At 43.0% G+C, this 24300-nt stretch overlaps 1 protein-coding gene and 2 long non-coding RNA genes across 6 annotated transcripts in view; 1 reads left to right on the top strand and 2 right to left on the bottom strand.

Moving 5' to 3' along the window:
* The window catches only part of LOC122457609, a 44230-nt gene extending 41236 nt beyond the window's left edge, over window positions 1-2994 (bottom strand). For 2 of the 4 annotated variants that reach the window (XR_006277243.1, XR_006277238.1), the window contains exon 1: window positions 1398-2994. This is a non-coding gene — a long non-coding RNA (uncharacterized LOC122457609). The remainder of the gene's footprint in view (window positions 1-1397) is intronic. The other 2 variants (XR_006277244.1, XR_006277242.1) reach the window with 2 other exon arrangements.
* MYO1D (myosin ID) overlaps window positions 1-24300 on the top strand; it is a 397979-nt gene that overhangs the window by 366824 nt on the left and 6855 nt on the right. The window lies entirely within an intron of this gene.
* Window positions 3004-6878, bottom strand: LOC122457611. Its single transcript, XR_006277247.1, has 3 exons — window positions 6594-6878; window positions 4652-4699; window positions 3004-3535 (listed from the first exon to the last, which is right to left on the bottom strand). It is a non-coding gene; the product is annotated as an uncharacterized LOC122457611 (long non-coding RNA).

Genomic DNA, 24300 nt, shown 5'->3' with positions numbered 1-24300 from the left:
TTATATCTACCATGGTGGAATAATCACCAATAAGTATGTGAGCGTTCCCTTTCTTTCCCTCTCAACAGATAGGACAGTCATTACAGATGCCTTCCTCTTAGGCTAGGGAGCCCATGTGGACAGCCACACAGCAAAGGGTACTTGATTGTCCCAAGAGGCCAGGATGGACATGAATATTCTGGAATTGTGGGCAGTCTGAGAGATTTATGAAGCCTTTCTCCCACTCATCAGTGTCACCATGTCCTCATAATGTCAGACACATGATGACTGTCTTTTGCATCAACAGACATGGAGGAGTGAGATCTAGTCCCAAGGGCAGAAGCAGTCAGTCTGTGGAATTGGTGTATCAGCAATTGAATCACCTTTTCGTCAGTTTACTTGCCAAGGAATCAAAATATGTTGGCAGACTTCTCCCTCAGCAGGCACTTTGCTATCAACCACAAGTGGAAGCTACTTGACTCTGTGCTAAGCAGTATTTTTGCTCTATGGGGAACCCTCACGAGGGAACTGTTCACCTCCGAAAAGAACAGGAAGTACAACATATACTGCTTCAAAGGAGCCCTAGCGCTTCATTCTTAGGGGGACAATCTCATCTTAATTATGCCTTCCCTCCCTTGTGCTCCTACCTCAGGCATGGTTTTTGGGCAAGCATCAATTCTAGATCCTTCACACTCTGAAGCCATGTAAAACATACGTACTAATAGTCAAAAAGATTCCACAAGGAAATGCTACTTATCCTAGTGAAAGCGTTTATCTGGGCACAGAAAAAATTTTTATATTCCCCTTATTCTGGATAAACTTCTTTCCCTCAAAACAGCTGGTCTTCCCATCAACTCTTTACAGGTCCACGGGGCAACAATCACTGCGTGCATCCAACCCCACCCATCCTCATATAGTTACTCAATTCTCGCTCACCCATTGACTACCGGGTTCTGAAAGGGCCTAGTTAGAATCTTTCCACCAGTAAAGAAACCTACTCCTACTTCCTAATTTCACCCCCAAAGTTGTTTTGGAGTTTCATCAGAATCAGTCATTCCACTTATTGTTTGTTTGTTTTTTCTGAAACCACGCACCTTTGAAGAGGAGAGGAGACTTCATTCCCTCAACATGTGATGAGACTTAGTCTCTTATCTGCAAAGGACAAAACTAGTCAGAAAATCTCCTAGACTGTTTCTCATGGAGGAAAGTATCCATGGTCAGCCTATATCCTCTGAGGAGCTCAAAATGAATCTTGGGCTGTATCAGTTGGTTCATCTCCCTCCTCCTACTCATTCTACAAAAGCACAAGTGTCATCAATGATTCGTTTCAGGAATACCTTGACTTGACATTTACAAAGCAGGTTTGTAGAGTTCCATTCACATGCTCTCAAGACATTATGTTTTAGTACAGGACTCACCTGCTGATGCATCTTTTGGAACAGCGGTCCTTCGAACATCTCTGCTGCCTGCATTCTTGCACCTTCCTACTGCTTGAGTATTGCTTGTCAGTCAGTCACCCACAATGGAACATATATAGGGACTGGTACTTGAAGAAGAAGAGAGAGTTACTTATCTTAGAATTAGTAGAGGTTCTTCAAGATGTATGGTCCCTATCTGTATCCCTCTACCCATCTTCTTTGGTTCAGATCATTCATGGGTTCATAGCAAAGAAGGAACTAGAAGGCAGCAATCTCTTCTGCCCTTTATCTCCTCTGTTGGAGGCATGAGGAGAGGAAGGCCATGTACACAGATGAACAGACACTGCTTTCAGAATTCTTCGTTTTCAGATGCATGGAATGCAGATAGTATGTAGGAAGCTTGCCTTGCTACTGTCCTTTAGATAAACAGAGGACTTATGCCAGGACTATCAAGCTAACACCTTTCAGGAGTAATAAATCCCCACTTTTACAAACTGAAAGTTTCTGGTTGTATGTAGATTTGCAAATTAGTTCACTAAATAACTTGAATTAAATGTCCATGCACAGAGCTGCACAAAACTTGGAAGCTTATGTATGAGCTATTAACTCTTTTTTAGCTAATGGTGTGAATGGATCTGTTGTCTATCAGTATAGATGCCAGGATTTTAATGAGAGAGGGACTGTAAGGCATATCCTTTCTTTTAAAAAAATCTTCTACAGAGTTCGTCATAAATTTAAAGGTCTGAAGGGACCATTATGATCATCTAGTGACATCTGACCACCAGCATAGCACAAGCCATAGAATTTCATCTGACTCCTTCATCAAGCCCATAACTGCTGGTTGAACTTGAGTATCTTTTAGTGCATCGATACCATGGTGACGAGTGCAGTATATGTACCAAGAGAGAACTGACCAGGGAAGAGAAGTCCAATGGTTTGTGACAATTAAATCCCTCAAGGGACATTTCTGTAGACTCAGAACCTCTTGATCCTTCAACTTCTTGTGTCTGTGTGTTCAGGGTGTGGATGTTAGTCCTCGTGCAAGAGTTGAAGTTCCCCACTGTGGTCCAGGGAGCACTTGCTTATGGGAAAGAGAGCTTTCTGGTCTCATGGTTCTGCCACCTCCTTCTTGCATCCACTGCTAAACTGCATTAAAAGAAACTACAAATATATTAATTATAGTAATTGCTGTAGTTAGAAAAGTTGTGACTGAAAAAGGGAAGGGCAGCGATGCACCCAATTGTGGATGGTAAGGGAAGTTCTCAGAGATTATTTAACTTTATGAAAAGGTTAAGATTCCCATGCCAGTCTGCAGCAAGCCCCCAAGTGTTACCTCCATAACGGCAAAGAAAAGCTTTCTGACCTTGGAGTCATCAAATTTTATAATTTAAGGCCAGAAGGGTCCACAAGGTCATCTGGTCTGACCTCCTGTATAGCACAGGTCACCAACACTACCCAGCACTTGCGCACTAAACTCTGCAACTGAAATGAAACCAAAATATTACAGCCCACAGCAGATTAGACTATTACGTGCCACAGGCAGAGAATAAGAGGGAACGAGGTACACCAGTGGTAGGGAAATGATTAAGTGAGATACACCCAGATAATCCTGGCAAGTGACCTGCACCCCATGCTGCAGAGGAAGGTGAAAAAATTGCACGGTCACTGCCAATCTGACCTGGGGGTATATGGCCCTGAGCTACTGAGCAGGAACCAGCCAGCCAAGACCTGAGAGAGTGAATGCTCAATGCCACCTCTGATCCTTGGCCTTCTCCATCCCCTCTCCCATCTCCATTGTTAAGAGCAAGATCTTTTCTGCTACATAGAAATACATACCATATTTTTTTTAAAGAAAGATTGCTTAAATATTTAAAAAATACACTGAACAACGTTCTGGATACCATAAGGTAGTTATTTTTCAAGCAGTGTATTGAGATCAGATTCACTGCCCTTTTGGTAAGTCTACAGTCGAGCTCATCAATCGGTGTGAATACAGACCATGCCTCAAAAGATGGAGGGGGATGTTTCTTTTCTCAGCAATTATTTCACAAATTGGTGGCATCTTATCTTGTCACTGCAATGGCTCTTCACAAAATACATAGCATTTTTTAGGGAGCCTCTTGACATGCTGTGATAGCCTTGGAACAAAGAGTTAATCTGTTATTGGTGGAGACATTTGCTTTGCATTTCATTTTTTCAATTCGCAGCTCGATTTTTCAATTTATCACAGCAAGCAATGTGGAAGATTTAACTCTGGTAAGCCCAAAGGAGGGTGGAAGCTGATTAGAAACAGAGGAGGGGAATGTTTTCCTCAACTGGAATGGCTGCTGTAAAAAGAATTAATACCGAATGCTTGAGGCTTACAGATATTGGGTTTGTAAATGGCTTTATTTTTGTTGGAATTTAGTTGATGTAGCAAACTCTTCAACACCCATTGTGTAAATTCGCTGCCTCCTTCCTGCATGGACCCTGCAACACTGATATTTTGGACTTCTATAGCACCTTCCATCCAAACTTAGATATTAATGGTGAACATGCCACTGCTTGGCAGCTCTAAATAGATGGAACTTCAATGCTGTGCCCTTGTATGGCACTCTTCCATTTGAGGAGTTCAGATATTAATGAAGTAAGTCTTGCCATATTCCTGTGAGGTAGGTAGCTAAGCCCTTTACAGACAGGGGAGCTGAGACACACTTGCAGTGGAGGTTATTTCCCCAGCTCACATTGGAAGTCTGTAGCAAACCTAGGAATAAAACCCAGATATCCCAGACCTTTGCAGTACAGAATTAGAAAGGCTGATTACTTCAGATCTGAAATATTATATTTTCATTCTGTAGGTTTCTGAAGAGGAACAAAGTGACATGTCTAGTTTTTTAGATCAAGGTGGTACCACCAAAGAGTGTCCATGTTTGGAGAAGTTAATATCTGGGAAATAGGGAGTGGGTAGAATCCAAAAGAATGGTGGGCCCCAATGAACCTTGCAATGGCAGGCAGGTGTCGCAGCAGCACTGTGACTTACTTTAGAGAAATGAGCAGTGGTGCTGTCTGTCACTGCCAGTAATTACAGTTTTTGGCATTGGTTCCAATCTACATGAAACAGAAGGTCGGGGGTGGCGAGGAGGGAGAATCATCAGCAGAAATAGCATTTAACTAAAAACTCCCCTGTAGTGCAGGTGGAGATAGGAGGAAGGATCAGTTATTTCAGCTGAGCATAAAAACTGTGCCAGATGGTAGTTAAAGGCATTTTACTGTACCTAGTAACATGTCTGGCCTCCAAAGCTTGCATTCTGGAGCCTGTTCTGCTATTGCAGTTGGGTACATAGACAACAACAACACAGTTTAGTTAAGGAGCTGGATACCTAAATTGTAACCTTTTCCTCTGTACAACTTTTCTCTTAATTTAATTTTGACATGTCTTTTCTCCCTTCCTTTCAGTAAAGCAATGTGATGTGCACTAGAGATCATTTGAAAGTTTGACCAGCAGAGGAGTAGCACAGACAATATAAATATATACTTCTTGTTTGGTGTGAACTCTCCTGCCAAACAGGAAGTAGAGTTGCAGACAGCAGGAAGTAATCACATGATGTTTCCAAGTCACTTAACCAACTATAGCAACTGTTCACACATGCATAAATTGTAACATCGTTAAGTATATTCACATGAACACTGAAATAAAAAATGCATACATTTCAATGCTATTGCACAAAAATATTGAATATACCTCATTTTAATCCTACAAAACCAACAACATTTAGAGCTACCTCCTTTGATTGGAGGGGGCTTCTGTTTTAAAAGATACATTAATTCTCAGAAGACTTCTATTTATATCTTTAAATCTCAGGGAGACTGTCAATTTGCCTATATCTTGCTTTTATTTAGTATTCTGGTTGTTCACATGGGCCCAAACCAAACCTGTATACTGTGGGGAACTCTGAGGAGGACAAATGGAACCTGGGAGTGAATCCCTTAGTCAGCACCAGGTGCCAAGCCCACAACAAAAACTAGCTTGATTCTTAGAAAAATGACACTTTCCCCACCAGTGAAAGTTCTTTCATGTTCAGAAAAGTCATTTTGCTGTCTTGTGCACCCTGCTTTGTATTGGCTTTGCCACTGATGAGCGTGTTTACATGGGAGTCAATGGAGCATGTTTCTTTCAGCCACTTCCGCAAATCCAAATATCTTGTTGAGTAAATTAGGCAGAGCAAGAGCAGAAATAGGTCAGTTATTTAAATGAGACATAGTTGTTTCTTCACAGCAAACTGCCTTTCTCCTGTCTTTGTGAATTGTGCTAATATATCAGTGAAGAAGGCAGAGAGAACAATAACTGGAGCAGAAATGCCAGGATTTTTATTCTGGGACTATAGCTTCCCAGCTTTTTTTATTCAGTGTAAGTGATGTTGGGATCACCCTGGAGCATCTCAGCAAACACAGCTGAAAATAAAACTGGCTCATTCATCCACCATTCTGGATTCGTGCACAGATCTCTTTAGACAGTTTAGAGACTCCCTTCATTTTCCATTACTCCCATCTGTGCAGTATTTAAGATATTTAGCAATGCAGTTAGACTAACCATCAATAGCAGAAGTAATTGGATCTTTGTGATTGATTGACCCCCAAATTAAAACAATCCCTTTATACCCCTGCCCAATTCTTTTCCCCACTACACTTCATGTTGAGGGTATTTTCCCTGTAGGAACCATTTAAATTCTTGGCTGTAATTTTGCTGACACATAAAGATCAGTTTATCAATCTACATGGTATCAGGATTTAATGCATCTCCTTCAAGGAAGATGGGTAGAATCCCCAAAAGCATACTTTGGGATCATCCTCTGAAAGGTGGCTATTGTAGGTTGCAGGGAGGGGTAGGTATAGTGTCTCTAACTATTAGTGACCTGTATTGAGCTGTACATTCGTAATATTTGTTTTAGGAAATATGTGGAAGCAGGTTCAGTATTCCAAGATGTCTTTTGGCTTGGAAGTAGGTTGCCTTTAATGATTCAGTTATGAGACTGTGGGGTTTTTTTAAAATGTTTGGTTTGTTGTTTTTTAGAGAGCCCAGAGCTGATACCAAACACCTAGAGTGCCAGCTGTCACTTTGTTTTAATATTGTCTTGCTGTGATAATTCCTTGGAAGGCATAGGAGTTCAAAATATTATTCTTGTTTTACATATATTATTTTTCACTTGTGTTACTTACCCCATTGGCACTGTTTTGCACTGTGGAAGACTTTGTTTCACAACTACTCTATCTGCTCCTGGATTTTCCTTCAATGCAGGGTTTCTGCAGAGGAACCTTTCTTCACAGTCTCCATCCTACCCATTTGTTCTTCTACAAAAAATTTAATCGGTTTACTTCTATGTTTCTTAGAATCTGGTCTACATTAACACTTTCTGTTTTAGTGCTAATAACTTTATCCAACATTATAGTCATAACCTGCATTTCAATGGATTACAGAATGTTTCCTTCATTAGGCTCCGACACCACAACATTCCAATACAATTGTGATGGGGACCATATGAAACTCTGGTTAGGTGAATGCATCTCAGGCCAACAATTTCCCGTGATTGTTCAGGGGAGTAGACATAGAGGTACTTGAGTGCTTCCCCTGTCATCTTTTTTCTATAAATATTATAAAATCTGTCAGTATGTGAAAGCTCGTGCTGCCACTCATTTGCTTTCCATTCATTGCTACTTCTGGTGGAACTTAGTGTATACAAGGTGCTAGCAGCAAATGGCACTTTAAAAAGTGATGCAGAAAGAAAAGGAGTAATTGTGGCACCTTAGAGACTAACAAATTTATTTGAACATAAGCTTTCGTGAGCTACAGCTCACTTCATCGGATGCATTCAGTGGAAAATACAATGAGAAGATGATTTATATACACAGAGAACATGAAACAGTGGTTGTTATCATACACACTATAAGGAGAGTGATCACTTAAGGTGAGCTATTACCAGCAGGAGAGCGGGGCGGGGGGGGAACTTTTGTAGTGATAATCAAGTTGGGCCATTTCCAGCAGTTGACAAGAACGTCTGAGGAACAGTGGGGGCTGGGGGAGGGGAACATGGGGAAATAGTTTTACTTTGTGTAATGACCCATCCACTCCCAGTCTCTATTCAAGCCTAAGTTAATTGTATCCGGTTTGCAAATTAATTCCAATTCAGCAGTCTCTCGCTAGAGACTGGTTTTGAAGTTTTTTTGTTGAAGAATAGCCACTCTTAGATCTGTAATCGAATGACCAGAGAGATTGAAGTGTTCTCCGACTGGTTTTTGAATGTTATAATTCATGACGTCTGATTTGTGTCCATTTATTCTTTTACGTAGAGACTGTCCAGTTTGACCAATGTACATGGCAGAGGGGCATTGCTGGCACATGATGGCATCTATCACATTGATAGATGCGCAGGTGAATGAGCCTCTGATAGTGTGGCTGATATGATTAGGCCCTATGAGGTGTCCCCTGAATAGATATGTGGACACAGTTGGCAACGGGCTTTGTTGCAAGGATAGGTTCCTGGGTAGTGGTTCTGTTGTGTGGTGTGTGGTTGCTGGTGAGTATCTGTTTCAGGTTGGGGGGCTGTCTGTAAGCAAGGACTGGTCTGTCTCCCAAGATCTGTGAGAATGATGGGTCATCCTTCAGGATAGGTTGTAGATCCTTGATGATGCGTTGAAGAGGTTTTTGTTGGGGGCTGAAGGTGATGGCTAGTGGCGTTCTGTTGTTTTCTTTGTTGGGCCTGTCCTGTAGTAGGTGACTTCTGGGTACTCTTCTGGCTCTGTCAATCTGTTTCTTCACTTCAGCAGGTGGGTATTGTAGTTGTAGGAATGCATGATAGAGATCTTGTAGGTGTTTGTCTCTGTCTGAGGGGTTGGAGCAAATGCGGTTATATCGTAGAGTTTGGCTGTAGACAATGGATCGTGTGGTGGGATCTGGGTGAAAGCTGGAGGCATGTAGGTAGGAATAGCAGTCAGTAGGTTTCCGATATAGGGTGGTGTTTATGTGACCATCGCTTATTAGCACCATAGTGTCCAGGAAGTGGATCTCTTGTGTGGACTGGTCCAGGCTGAGGTTGATGGTGGGATGGAAATTGTTGAAATCATGGTGGAATTCCTCAAGGGCTTCTTTTCCATGGGTCCAGATGATGAAGATGTCATCAATGTAGCGCAAGTAGAGTAGGGGCATTAGGGGACGAGAGCTGAGGAAGCGTTGTTCTAAGTCAGCCATAAAAATGTTGGCATACTGTGGGGCCATGCGGGTACCCATCGCAGTGCCGCTGATTTGAAGGTATACATTGTCCCCAAATGTGAAATAGTTATGGGTGAGGACAAAGTCACAAAGTTCAGCCACCAGGTTAGCCGTGACATTATCGGGGATACTGTTCCTGACGGCTTGTAGTCCATCTTTGTGTGGAGTGTTGGTGTAGAGGCTTCTACATCCATAGTGGCCAGGATGGTGTTTTCAGGAAAATCACCGATGGACTGTAGTTTCCTCAGGAAGTCAGTGGTGTCTCGAAGATAGCTGGGAGTGCTGGTAGCGTAGGGCCTGAGGAGGGAGTCTGCAGAGCCAGACAATCCTGCTGTCAGGGTGCCAATGCCTGAGATGATGGGGCGTCCAGGATTTCCAGGTTTATGGATCTTGGGTAGCAGATAGAATACCTCAGGTTGGGGTTCCAGGGGTGTGTCTGTGTGGATTCGTTCTTGTGCTTTTTCAGGGAGTTTCTTGAGCAAATGGTGTAGTTTCTTTTGGTAACTCTCAGTGGGATCAGAGGGTAATGGCTTGTAGAAAGTGGTGTCGGAGAGCTGCCAAGTAGCCTCTTGTTCATTTTCCGACCTATTCATGATGACGAGAGCACCTCCTTTGTCAGCCTTTTTGATTATGATGTCAGAGTTGTTTCTGAGGCTGTGGATGGCACTGAGTTCTGCATGGCTGAGGTTATGGGGCAAGTGATGCTGCTTTTTCACAATTTCAGCCTGTGCACGTCGGCGGAAGCACTCTATGTAGAAGTCCAGTCTGTTGTTTCGACCTTCAGGAGGAGTCCACCCAGAATCCTTCTTTTTGTAGTGTTGGTAGGAAGGTCTCTGTGGGTTAGTATGTTGGTCAGAGGTGTGTTGGAAATATTCCTTGAGTCAGACACATCGAAAATAGGATTCTAGGTCACCACAGAACTGTATCATGTTCGTGGGGGTGGAGGGACAGAAGGAGAGGCCCCGAGATAGGACAGATTCTTCTGCTGGGCTAAGAGTATAGTTGGATAGATTAACAATATTGCTGGGTGGGTTAAGGGAACCACTGTTGTGGCCCCTTGTGGCATGTAGTAGTTTAGATAGTTTAGTGTCCTTTTTCTTTTGTAGAGAAGCCAAAGTGTGTGTTGTAAATGGCTTGTCTAGTTTTTGTAATGTCCAGCCAGGAGGAAGTTTGTGTGAAAGGTTGTTTTTTTATGAGAGTATCCAGTTTTGAGAGCTCATTCTTAATCTTTCCCTGTTTGCTGTAAAGGATCTTGATCAGGTGGTTCCGCGGTTTCTTTGAGAGTGTGTGGCACAAGCTATCAGCATAGTCTGTGGTATGTAGATTGTAATGGATTTTTTACCTTCAGTCCTTTTGGTATGTTGTCCATCTGTTTGCATTTGGAGAGGAAGATGATGTCTGTCTGTATCTGTATGTGTTTTTTCATGAGGTTGATAGATTTTCACTCCATATGGCTAAATTCAGTGCCTTGCATAATGACAGGTTTCAGAGTAGCAGCTGTGTTAGTCTGTATTCTCAAAAAGAAAAGGAGTACTTGTGGCACCTTAGAGACTAACAAATTTATTTGAGCACAAGCTTTCGTGAGCTACAGCTCACTTCATCGGATGCATTCAGTGGAAAATACAGTGGGGAGATGATTAATATACACAGAGAACATGAAACAATGGGTTTTATCATACACACTGTAAGGAGAGTGATCACTTAAGATGAGCTATTACTGGGGGGGGATAAAACCTTTTGTAGTGATAATCAAGGTGGGCCATTTCCAGCAGTTGACAAGATGTAACCTGTTGTGAGCACGGTTAAGCTTGGTTCTGAAAACACTGGCAGCCCTTTGTATCCCTGTCTACTCTAGCACTCTCACCAATGGCAGCAATGGAGTGAAATGGGCAAAATAGTTCAACAGAAGACACACCTACAGAATCACTTCACTGGCTTCCCTGTTGCTGTATATTGTCCTTCCTTCCAAGGCCCTGGTCTCTCTTTGTGTTTCTCTCCCAGCCTTTCGTCTCAGTCAGTGCACCAGCCTCTCTCCTTGCAACCATGCTTGTGCTTCCGCTTCAGCTGAGAAACCCCCGAACCCTTCTGCCAGAGCGCTTCCTTCACCTCCTCAGGGTCCTCCAAAGACCAAACCCAAAGAGTGCGAGGGGAGGGAACGTGGCAGCTGTTTTAAAAAGAAAAAACCTAAATGTTATGGAACAGTCACGTTGTCCATGCCTTGAGTAATGTGTGATGTTTATTGTCACTTCTCCTTCCCCTCCCTCTGTCATCATCCCATTGTCCATTTGACCCTCCTCCTGCCTTGCTATGTAAGCTGTCTTTGTTTTGAGAGGCACCTAGCACATAAAGGGCACTCAGGGCAGTCTACACTTGCAGCGATGCAGCAGCGCAGCTGCACCTCTGTAGTGCTTAGTGAAGAGGTTGTCTATACCTCCCTTAAGTCTAGAGGCCCTCCCGCTCACATAGCACTATCTACACTGGGGTTTAGGTCGATGTAACTGCATCGCTCCGGGGTGTGGATTGTCCACACATAGCTATATCGACATATGTTCCCAGGGTAGACCAAGCATCAGAGAATTATATGATATAATAGACCGGACCCTGAGGGGGTCACAATCAAAGTAACGTCATCCTGGGCAGCACTGACTTCCTGGTAAATCTGAAAGTCGTAAGCTGAAAAATCATTGTCTTCAAGAAATGGTTACTTTGGTCAAACAGGGGAGCGCATTTTTTTACAGTAGTGAGACTTGACCCGACTCCTCATTAGGTTAAATCCAATAAGGGTGATTCAGTCGTAAGCTGAATGTTGTGTAGTAATAAGACTCCTAGAAAAGGAGGGGCTGTCTTTCTCACGCACCCTTCACACATGAATGCATTCGATAAACCTGTAAAGGCTCAGGCACACCACACCCACTGGCACTTGCCTTTGATAACATTCACATTTAGGCTTCAGAAATGACTCTCCTAGTGTCTAACTGGCTGTGATACTGGCTTTCCTGCATCATCAGGGGCAACCTTCATGTACACTTAAATTACTTGGTCTCTATTAAACTGTGACTGGTTCACTTCCTGTTGATGATGAAATTTTGCATCATAAGGGGAAGGTGAGTTTGTTTGGGGGATAGTGCTATGTGACGAGAGCAGAGAGATATATTCGGATTTATACATAGATACTAAGGTCAGAAGGGACCATTCTGATCAGCTAGTCCGACCTCCTGCACAGCGCAGGCCACAGAATCTCACCCACCCACTCTTGCAAAAAACCTCACCTATGTCTGAGCTATTGAAGTCCTCAAATTGTGGTTTAAAGACTTCAGGAGCAGAGAATTCTCCATCAAGTGACCCGTGCCCCATGCTACAGAGGAAGGCGAAAAACCTCCAGAGCCTCTTCCAATCTGCCCTGGAGGAAAATTCCTTCCCGACCCCAAATATGGCATTCAGCATATGAGCATAAACCCTGAGCATATGGGCAAGATTCACCAGCCAAATTCTTTCCTGGATTTTCTGTATTTCTGTTTAACATTAAGAGAACAAGTTCCTCTCCTCCCAAAAAGAGTCTTGCTGGGAAAGTCCAGTGCTGGTGTCAAACCAAAAATCATCACATTGCGGGTAAAAGACAGTCCAAGAGGGGGAGGGGGGATCTACCTGAGATTTCTTTGCCAAAGATTTTTCCATCAGTGCTATCATCAGTTCAGCTTCACCACTGGGCAAACTAGTGCAGACAGGGCACCAGAAGACTAGTGTTGTTTTGTGCATGGTGTCCTCTAACCCAGCTCAAAGCAGGTCAGTGTGACCGTGATTAAAACTCCTGTGGCTGCATGCCTCCTAGTGCTCCAGCTATTGCTGCTGTGGGTGGAGCTGAACTGGTGACAGCAATAACTAAAAGCTTTGGGTAGAAAAGCCTAATGTAGGCAGGGCCTCCAGGAGGAGGCAGAGAATAATTTTAGAATTAGAGTGTGCAGTGGGGTTGTAAAATGATGCACTAAACAATAGTCAGAGGCAGTCAATGTAGCCATCTCTGTAGTGGTTTCCCAGCATGTCAGCCCTAGCCTGTGGTTGGCTGGCAGAAATGAAGCAGCAGATGTAATAATTAATATCCAGGTTGCTATAGTGACCGAGCGAGCTGTAGTGCTAAAAGCAATAGTTTCTCCATTTTGACTCCCTCCCCTGTGAGCGCATTCACACATTATTTAAAGGGAGCTACGTGAATCATTTTCTAGCTGAAAGATGTTGTGTTGTTGAGTAAGCTCAACTGGCAACAAATGTTCTCCCATTAAACTTTCTACTTCAGCTCTAACGATCTCTACCAAGATGTGTACAGAATATAATGGAGGCAACACTGTTAGCTTACACAGTTGCTCAAGATTTCACTGGCTGCAGGTTGGGAGCATAGCCAGGATGTCCAGAAGCTGCTGTTGTAGGCAATGGAAGAAGGGCCTACAGCATAACAGTTACAGAGGCTGAGAGTCCAAATCATTTACCAGCAATCTTTAAGCTTTCAGTAGTGCTGCTGCTCTCCTTTCCACCCCCACCTTTTTTGTGCTTGTGAGAGAGAAAGGGCTACTGATATTGTATTTTTTCACACACAGAAAAGTACTCTAGTACTGCAGTTGTGTTGGCTTTGGCCCCACACTTGCCCTATGTTTTTCATAACTCCCTGGCCATCACTACGCTAAACTCTCCAAAGAGACAGTATAGGCAGAAACCCATCTTGCAGCTTCTGCCTCAGCAGTTTGCCAGCTGCCCGTCTATCGTATGTCGTCCTTGGATTTTATACAGAGAAGTGGATTAGAAGTTGTGATACAAAACAATGAAGGGGGGAAACCATTTCAAAAGCATGGTCCAGTTTATATTAGCATGCAGTTAAAGCAGTCATACAGAGCCCCTGTCCAAATCCCTTCCAAGGGAGAATTTAACTGAGGTTGCATGGCTGCTGTCATCACTTTTATTTTGACGTCAAAATGGGCCAGGTTTTGGGAAGGGCTCCATTCATTTCAGTGAGTGCTCTGCACCTGCTGACAGGAAAGCTGGGATAACAGTTATCATTCAGAAGGGCCATAAATTATTCCCACTTCAGAGGGAAATCATCTGGATAAGTACAGTGATATAAGCACTTCAATGTGGGATGGCTTCCACATGTGGTGTGCCTCATAGAATTCAGTAACTGTTGGTGGTGGATGTTTAATACTGGAAAATCATTGGCCCATGCGCAATCTTTGGTGACAAGTGGCTGAGTAGCCCTGTATTCCTGTGCTCTTGGAAGGCAAAGCCTAGCATCTCCAATACATCTAGGGGTTGGATGACACATCCCAGATACAGTCAAAATGTTCTTGTTTCCCCATTTGTGGTAGGAAAGCACATTTGCACAGGTATTTGCAGTTGTTTTTCAGAATTTCTACATGGGGTTTCTCATGCTATAGATTCCTTGGACCTGTTGTAAATCCATGCTGCAGTCTATTTCACAGTCATCCTCTTGTTAGCCTCGTGTCTGAAAGGTCATTCCAGATCTGGCCTGTATATTAATCAGGGCTTATGACTTAGCCTGGGAACACTCCTTCATTCATCTTCCTGCGTGGCTTTATTTTATTTATCTGTGTATGCATTTATAGTGCAGGGTTCCTGGCATACTAGTTGAACGAGTTGATGTTCTGATCTTAATCCTTCTAGACAGAAGGGCCTTGATTCATATATCCCTGGTATAGCTGGTTTATTGAATGAGCAGGCTTGCTATCAAGCCTCTTATTGCAACATTTGATTCTAATAAAGAGCAGAAAAGAAGGGATGAGAAGTGACCCTCAATGTTTCCCTAGGAGTCAAAGGAAATATGATAGAAAATATGCTAGCTTGCAAATTCAGAAGAGGTACTAATTTATGAATTATGCTGCATCCAATGGCAATTGTTAGAAGGTTTAAGAATTAGGACAATTTAACTAGAAAATGAAGATGTGGTAGGAGCCATTGCAATATGTAACCTAAATTTGTGTTCAGCTTCAGAGTAAAATCCTCTCTATATCCACAGAACAAGCACAGTACAAGCAGAGGCAGTGTAAACTGTGCCCCTGTGCCATTGTCTGCCTAATCACTGATCTAATGGTAACAAGATCCCTGGATATAACATGGTTATGCAGCCATTTAAATTGTCTCATAACTGTGGATAATTTTTTTATTGTTTCATAATAGCAATCCAGAATTTGTCTGTAGTCCACATGGAATCAAGTGTAAACAATGCAATACTGTCTTAGTGAATCTGCAGACATCCCAAAACAAGCTATGTGGCATTGATTCTGGAACCTAATGATTATGATTTAAATGTCAAAATTAACTTTTTCATTGCTGAACATTTTAACACAGCATCAAGATGTCTGAGTCTTGCCATGTTGTTGGAAATGTAGTGGCATATGATAAGTAGCAGTTGTCCAAAACATGAAGGGAAAGACAGAGGAAGCACTCTTCCTGGTATCAATGCTCAAACTACTTCCTACACGTTTGCTGCCAGAAGCTTCAATTGTGCAGTGGCCCAGCTCTCTCAACCTCCAGCTTTCCCACACCAAGGCCCATAATTCGTTTGTTCATTTTCAATACATAAATCTCCAGCAAGTTAGCAACTTTTATCTTTAGGGGGAGCGTAAAATAGATTCATAGATACTAAGGTCAGAAGGGACCATTCTGATCATCTAGTCCGACCTCCTGCACAGCGCAGGCCACAGAATCTCACCCACCCACTCCTATGAAAAACCTCACCCATGTCTGAGCTATTGAAGTCCTTAAATCATGGTTTAAAGACTTCAAGGAGCAGAGAAGCCTCCCTCAAGTCAACCATGCCCCATGCTACAGGGAGGCTTCTCTGCTCCTTGAAGTCTTTGAACCATGATTTAAGGACTTCAGTAGCTCAGACATGGATGAGGTTTTTCATAGGAGCAACAATAAAATAAATTGATTTCAATATCAAACAAAATACACAAGGGATCAGAATGGGGGGGGGCAGGGAAAGGGCTCAGTTCTGCATATTTATGGATTCCCTAGCATGTTATGCTGTACTAGAGCGCTGCATAGGACAAGGGGCCATGCTTACAGATATCACTTCTGGTGGCACCAGCATGCAACCAGCACACCCACTCAATTGCTGTTGGTCTTGCTGTTACTGCCCACTAGGGCAGGGGTTCTCAGGACAAATTATTTGTTGGCCTCAGAGTGTGGCCACCAACTCCTGCTGCTGGCCGCTCTCACACTTTTCTCTAAAATACTTAATTAGCTTTAGGAAAAACAAATACATATGCACATATACATGTCCAAATCATTGTAATTTATTTATTGCTAGCTAGTAAGTCTGTTGTGAAAAGTGATATTAACAAATATACAAGTATCACTTTTCATGGCAGACTTACTTAGCCCGGCAAATTAAGCCCTGGATGGGGGGTCAGGGGAGGCAGCAGGGGCCGGGGTGAGGGGGATGGAAGGGTGGCCGGGGGAGGCAGCAGGGGGCTGCAGCATGAAGCTCTGCAGCTGGTGAACAGAGCCAAAGCTGCGTGGCTGGAGCCTGCCGCCATGCAGCCACAGCCCAGGGCTAGTGCCCAAAGCCCTTCAGCCAGAGCCTGCCGCCCTGCCACCCCAGGCCTGAAGCCCATAGCTTGAGCCCCGCTGCCCCAGGAAGGTGGGGATTTCACTGGCTACCTGCTCCTCCAGCGTTGTGCCCCAGGTGCTCGGGAAGTGGGGGGGCAGGGCCCAGCCCCTGCTGTTGGCCCCAGCAACCAACACCAAGGCAGTGCATCCAGGAGCACCAGGGAGGGGGAGGAGCCGCTGCTTTGCCCCCACCCCAATAACAGCCCAGGAGGCTATGGCCACAAGAAAAGCCCCTGGTGGCTGCATTTGAGAAACACTGCACTAGGGTGTGAATTCACCTGGCAGGTTCTGGGTGTAAGCACTAGAGCTAGCTGGGGAAATTCTGACTTTTCACTTATTTTTTTCCCATGCCAAATTGGAACAAAAAGCTGAAACTTTCTGCAAAACAAAATTTTTCCCAAAAAATTGAAAACACTTTGTTTCAATTTTGACTTTTTGATTTTTTTTATTTTCTTTATATTATAAATTTTATTTCAAAACAAAAATAATTTCAAAATGAAAAACCAATACCTACCATTCTGATAAGGTCAAAATAGAACATTTCAACCTTCTTGAAGTGTTGAGTTTGGATTTGTTTATTTTTTAACAAAACCTCAAAATCAAGGTGTTGCTGAGGCACCTGTCAACTTCAATAAATGACATTTTCCAACAGAAAAATGTTTGCCCAGCTCCACTGAACACTCGTCTGTTAGGAACTAAATTATGTCATGTTCTGATGTGCTGAAGATATTCCAGGAAACAGGAAATCTATACAGGATGCTTCATCTTAAGTGTATAGCTGAATCTTTAGTTCTACAGGAGCAGCGAGCAGTAAGTGTCTGAAAAGGCATGTACTATTTTAAAAATGTCTCAGCATAACACTGCCTTTATGTTCTGCAGATGTGGAACATACTGACTGAAATTCATCCTTTACTTCTATTGTACCCAGCATGTGTGCACGTGGGGACTGGCAGGCGATCAGTTTCTTTTAATAACCAAAGTGTGGTAATGAGATGAGAGTATATTTTATAGCTGATCTTAGGTTCCCAAAGTAAATCTCTCCCATCTGACTGTACCTCTCTCTGCTGCCAGTCAGTTTAGAGATAGCGATGAGGATAGGTCCTTGCTTCAACTTAAATTTTGGCAGTTTAGCATATGAGGCATTTGACTCAGTTTAATGACAGAGTGAGGCTTAATCTAGACTCTTTGACCCCCTCCTGAATTTTACACAATAAAGTTTGATCATATTCCATTTTGATTTCTATATCAAAGTTTACAAGGGGGGGTAGAGGAAGAGAAATGTTGTGATTCCTCATTCCCTATGCTGCAGTCCAGTATTCCATCCATGGACTGCCTTGAAATGAAATGTCTTGTCCATGCTTCCTCTAGGTATAGTAAGAGTTTTTTTCAGATGTTGTGCTCTCCTGTAGCTTGACCTTGCCTGCTTTGAAAGACTGCCCGTGTTACTGACACTCTATACCCCTGTTTTCAAGGAGGCTTTCCAAAGTGGTTTGCAGAACTACATGGGGATCGCAGTGCATGCTATCTGTCCGTCACAGCTGGATTAGGAACTGGATCCTTACTGTTTAAGAGGTCATCTTCCCTCTTCCCAACCAATTCAAATGTCAGTAGTAGATTAGACTGTTGGTCTGCCTTATTCCAGTATTCTGTCACTTTCCTCACCAGATTAGACCATTGGTATGGCTACTCCAGTAGCATGCCTCTGGCTGTGACCAATGCCTGTGGCTTCAGGCAAAGGTAAACTGCCCAGTGCTGTAATGGGAAGGGGGAGGACAGGGCATCCCCCTTCCTGATCCCCGTGGTGGTCATCTTATGCCGAGAAGCAAGTGAATCATAGTTTTCCTTGGAATAGCTGCAAATATTTTACAGTGCTGTGACTTTCAAGCACCAGGTAAGCATCCTTTGGCTAGTTCTCTCTAGGATCATGACACTTAACATCTCACTTTATAAAACAATTGTCTTGACTGTTCCGTTTGGTTTTGGTGCCATCTGACATTAAGTTCAAGCAGATAAAACTGATGGCTCTACCACAGATTCAACATAACAAAAGCATTGCAAGATTGTGGTAGCTGCTGTCTTCAACATCTTCAGACACAGGCATCCTGTGATGCCTCTAAGATGAACGCATGGTGGAGTTCTGTATTTCTTGTAGCCACCATGATAGACTAAGTACCACTGACTGAAACAGAAGTAGTTTAACAGCAGAAAGAGCAAGCTACAGAGTGAACAAGCGACTTTTATAGGTTGTACATGAATAAAAGGAAAGAGCCTTGTGATAAAGGCACTGGACTGGGAGCCAGCAGATTGGTGTTCCTGCTACTTGCTTTGCTATTGAATTGCTGTGTGACTTTGGGCAAGCCACTTAAACTCTCTGTGCCTACTCTATCTGTAATGAGAAACAGAATTAATTAATATTTGCGGCATGCTTTGAAATTCTCTGATGGAAGGTACTGTATTTGTCCAAAGCATACAATCATGCTGTACTGTACCACGTATTCATATGGTGGAAGTCAATGTGCAATTTCAGCTTTTAGCATGATCATTCAACTCTAGATCGCTCCAAATCCACTTTCTATGGTGCTGAGATTACCTGCCTGATCAGGGGACATTTATTCAGATACTGTTTCCTTTTATTATTCTCACATCCATTTCTCAGCTTTCACTCACATTAACACCAAGTGTCAGCTAATATTGTTTTATGGAGCAAGGCACTAAAATGCAAGTACTTATCTCTAAAATCCAGTAACTTTTTGTTAAAACATCCTGTTTCTCTCTCTCTCTCTCTCTCTCTCTCTCTGTGAAAGCTCAAAGCAGCATTTCACAAGACAGATTTTGTCACAAAGCTCTCTGTGGTTAGGATGTCAGCATAACCCTGTGTGGGAACGTGTATTCAGCCTCATGCGTGCTTTCAGAGTAGGCAAAACTTTACATAAACAATATTAGTCAAAAACAAATTTAGCCACCTAGTTGCATTTAAAGAGTGAGTGGAGAGGAGTGATTTGGACCAGAAAAATGAATTCTATTGTTCCACTCTTATCTATGGCTTCTTACTACTTATATTTATAACTAAACATGTACACTAATTATAGGTGTCAAGGAATTGCTTCTCTAAACTTTATCCCTTTGTGCTTTTTGATTAGCTTAAAGGCAGGTAGTTGAATTTTCCCCATTATTATTATTTTGTTAGACTTTGCTGCCTCTTGTATCTCTCTGAGCACTCGATTTCTTTCTCCGTCTGGAGGCCAGTAGTATGGTCCTACTCAGATATTTACATTCTTTCACCTTGGAATTTGTATCCATATAGATTCATCTGTGTGATCTTCTCCACTTAGAATTTTTATCTTGCTATATTCTATAGAATCTTTTAGACACCACACTGTTCCCCTGTCTCTGTGGCCTAGTCTGTCCCTCCTGTATAATTTATAGCCAGGAATTACAATAGTTCATTTATTTTTTGTTATTCCACCATGTTTCCATAATGCCTATTATATCAAGATCCTCATTCATTGCCAGGCATTCTAGTTCACCTATTTTTGCTTTTAAGCTTCTCATATTCATTTTATCATGTTCCTCTTTTTATTTAACTCAGTCTGACACTGCTGTTCTCACAGAAATTTCATCTGATCTTTCCCTACCCCTGCTCTTGCTCAGTTTCGTTTCCTACCATTGGATATCTTTGTATTATTAACATTGTTGACAGATATCTCTGTCCGATTTATGTGCTCTTTGGCTCATGTCTGTTTTCTCCCCAGCTCCCAGGTTAAACCCTTAGTCAAAACCTTAATTTCACATGATCTGGTTTCACTTTCATTAAAATGGAGCCCCATCCCTTCCATGTAGGCTCCCTCTTCCCCAGAATATTCCAAGGCGCCTAAGAAGTTTAAACCTCTTTTCTGTACACTATAGTCTCAACCACACATTGAGTTTAGAATCTGATCTTTAAATAAACATACAGCTACTACTCATATGGTACATGTATGTGCTTTCATCCAGAGAGCAATTGACTCTCTTTGCCATTAGTTTCTCTAATGAGCACAAGGCAATAGAGGCTAATGCAAAGATGAAGGGAAGTAATCGGATAAAGGCACTTTGCATGCCATGATGGTTTGGAGCAGATGCAGGAAAAGTCACTGAATCCTGCAGAGTTCACTGAGCCATTAAATCCAAATAGAAATAAGAAAGCCCCCCACACAACCAGCCGAGATCAGTAGCTGTCAATTGTACTGCCAAGATGTGACAAAAAGAGTGTCTCTATCCAAAAATACTGTCTGCCATCATACAGAAGGACTTCAGTGTTTTCGCAAAACACCAAGACCTTCATCTGACTCCAAAGATAAAATTTATCTTGTGGCCTTCTTGCCAAGGCTGGAATGTTGCTGGTTTTGTTCCCTGTTGCCCATGACAGCTCCCTTTCTTCCTTCACACTCCTGCAGGATTACTTCATGTCCAGATTTAAGGGAATTGCATGCCCCTCACATTCTCCAATAACCACATTGTTTTTATTCCCCAAAAGGTGAAAGATGCACAGCAGCAGCATCCTTCACTTCTTCCTCATCAGCAGTGTCTTCTCATGACAAAGAAAATGCCATGGTATTACTTCCATCCACACTTCAGTTAAACCTCATGGTACACGGCCAAATCTGCCTTAAATAGCCACTCAAGGAGCTGGCTGAAAGCCAGAACTAATTCCATAAAGGTGGAGCAGAATTCTACTAGCGGTGTTTGGAGATATTTTGGGACAGACTTTTGTCACAATGTGTGGGCTAGTAAGGGAGTCATGGTGTATAGAAAGTGTAGGGAGAAACTGTCCAAGAGGCCTGTGGAAGGGATAATGACCCAGAGGAAGGTGCTTTGGAGCAATCTTTTCCTTGCAGATCAGTTCAGTGCACAGTAATGATCAGCCTACTCATGGCTGTGAAATCTGCCACTTATCCTGCTCTCTGACCTCTGGGGTACATGGTTTCTGCAGGCACAAACTGATCATCGATGGAGAGCGGTAGAAATGGAAAACAGTTGCAGGATGGTTGTAAGGCAGAAAGTGGGTTCTGATGAAAGGCGTAGCTTTAAATCGGTGTTTGGGTTTCACCAGCTTTACAGTTCCCCTTGAGAACACAAAGTATAGGTTAATTCAATTACCTAGAGCAGAGGATATTTAGCTTTGAAGTCATTCTCACTAAGAAACCAGGTTGCAGTAATTATATGTGATATATTTGAGTCCAGTGGCCTGACTTGAACCAAATGAAACAGAGACTATGGCATTAGCACCCATATAGCACTTTACAATTGTAAACTAATGTTTGAGCCCCAGATGAGTTCTGTGCTCTCTCACTGGCCAAAGATACAGAAGAATCCTGTGATTAAGGCACACAACTGGAGTCAAGAGGCCCGGGTTCATTTTTTGACACTGCCACTGACTTGTGTGAGCTTGGGCAGGGTGCTTGACTTCTCTATGTTGCACCTGTTTTCCCCCTGGTGGAGTGGGATAGTTATAAAGCACTTCCAAGTCCTTGGATAGCACTCGAGAACACAGGGAAATTTTATTAAGCACAGTTGTTTCTAAAACTTGTCTATGGTCTAGGTGAATTATTTTTTTAAATAATGAACAAATTCAGCAGCATTCCTCAATCACTGAAAATGCTGCTAACATGTAAGAACTGAAATGAGGATGGACTTTGAGACAGGGTTATTGCCAGACTGTAAATTTGAGCTTTACTAGTGTGAGTGCTCTTCCATCTTACTAGAGCTTTTCATGTGTGAATTATTTTATTACTGTGGAAGGCTGGGAGAAATGTAGCATGGGGTTTAGAGTTAGGCTTTCCTATTTGAAGGACTAACTAATCTATTAGCCAGAGAATGACTGTGGAAGTGAGACCTTTCACTAGCCTGGATAACATCTGTGTCCTAGCTCAATCTGACCTGCCAAACACCAGCCACCCCAAAGGGTATTTTCATTAGGTGTTGCATTTGCCTATGAAATCGCATTGTCCACCTGTAGGCAATAAAGTCTTACAGCGGATCTGCATTTCAGTCTCTCCTCTCTTTTTGAGAGCCTGCAGGAGACTGGGGAATAGTGGATTTACCTTCCCCCATGCCCTAGTATGCAGTATTTAGATCAGTCAATAACATGCATGCTGATAAACTCGACTTCTACCAATGGGCTCTGGAAGGTGCTTTGGTTTATTGGCTAAAGCAGACAGCTGTTTTCTGCCTTTCAAGTCCGTGAATATACCATCTTACCTCAGGGCTACTAGCATCTGTCATCTCTCCTTTCTGCCACTGCCATAACAGGTGTGATGCTGCTTTGATTGATGGAATGAAAACCAAGTTGACATTTCTTTCACCCTCTTACTCGTCAGCATATTGACAGACCACTGGAGTATTATCTGAGAGCCTTGGCGCATTGGCACACTGACCTGTTCGCACTGCTTTAGGGGGATTCTCAGGGCTGCTTTGCCCAGCAGGGAGGCTGAGGATGGGGTTGGACAGTTCTTCTTTGGACTCACAAAAGTGGATGCTTTGGCTGACTCCTCCCAACACACGTCTCCTGGAAAAGCCTGCAGTCTCTTCTGACCATACAATACCAATCGAAGTACTGAGGATTCGTGATCATCACCAGGAGGTTATATTGATCTGAAAGCATTTGTATGAAGCCAGTTGGAAAGGCTGGAAACATTATTTCATGGGGACTGCTATTGTAGGGAGCGGAGCAGGTTGGATCCCTGAGAGGGAAAAATTTACTGGGCTGCACAAACAAAAAAAACCCCACAACCAGCTGCTTCGAGCGCTCCACAGGAATCTGTCTTGAGTATGCTTCTCTGGTTTCTCTCATCCAAGCAGAGCAACATGTTGTATGAACAACTGTTAGTTTAGCCTCATGGTACCCCTCTGAGATAGGTGTCATTATCTCCATTTTCCATAGGGGAAACTGAGGCATGGGAAGATTAAGTCTCTTTCCGAAGGTCATGCAGGAATTCTGTTGGAGCTTGGAATAGAACCCAAGTCTTCTGACTCCCAGGCCTGGGGCCCTGTTCACGAAATCATCCTTCCTTTCCCGTGGAGAGGAGGGCTAATGTGATTTCTTCTGGCCCATTTGGGGTGGGTTGCTCCTCCATGAGGGTCAGCAGAGTTAGAGGCCAAGGTGTTTAATAGCTGTTAATAGCCTATCTTACCCTACTGGTTTGAGGAATATGGCTGAGGAGAATGAAAGTCAGTAGCCCTTCTTCTTTTCTACAACTGCTTCCCGTTAAACCTACCTTCCCAGCGCACGTTGGCGAGAGTTTGTTGGAACCTCTGATTGGCTTTTCCCTGGGTACAGCTGGTTCTGCTAAGCCATGGTAAAAATAGCAAATTAAGTAGGGACTTCAGCTGCTTCTCACTGAGTCACGACTAAATAAGTATTAAATACCTGGAACAACATGAGGGCTTTGTGTGCTGCTTCCAGTCGTACTGCTAATACGACTCCCCTAAATAGAATGACTGTATTTTTTTAAAAAGTCATTCACATGGGTGCGTTCTAACACATGTGGTTCATGGGACAAGGTGCTCTTTCAGGTGCATTGGAGAAATCCTCTTTGAACAGAAGTTGTGGCAGCAAAGTGGTTAATAGCCTCTGTTAGGACTTTTTAGTCTAGCAGACAAAGGCCTAACAATTGCCAATGGCTAGAAACAAGGCAGAAGGTTTTAAGTGAGGATTAGTAATCATTAAAACCACTTCTCAAGGGTTTGGTGGATTCTCTGTCACTAGAAGTCTTTAAATGAAGATTGGATACTCTAACTCAAACAGAATCACTGCAGCAGTCACGAGGTGAAATTCTCTGTGTTATACTGGAGGTCAGACCAATCAGTTTCTTAGATTCATCGGTTTTAAGGCCAAAAGTGACATGTGCAATGATGTCACATAGAATGAATCCAGATCTCTCATCCTTCAGGATCTCAGGCAGTGCCCTGTTTGATGTATCGTTTGTCCGGTGCATGGGTGGGTGCTCAGTGTATAAAGGCAGGATTCAGTGACGATCAGTTCAAGTCATTTGACATGTTAAT

This window comes from Dermochelys coriacea, chromosome 27 (genome assembly GCF_009764565.3).
Source record: "Dermochelys coriacea isolate rDerCor1 chromosome 27, rDerCor1.pri.v4, whole genome shotgun sequence".
In the NCBI taxonomy this organism is placed as follows: domain Eukaryota; kingdom Metazoa; phylum Chordata; order Testudines; family Dermochelyidae; genus Dermochelys; species Dermochelys coriacea.
The sequence above is the reverse complement of the archived record's forward strand: the minus strand, read 5'-3'. Positions and strand labels throughout refer to the sequence as shown.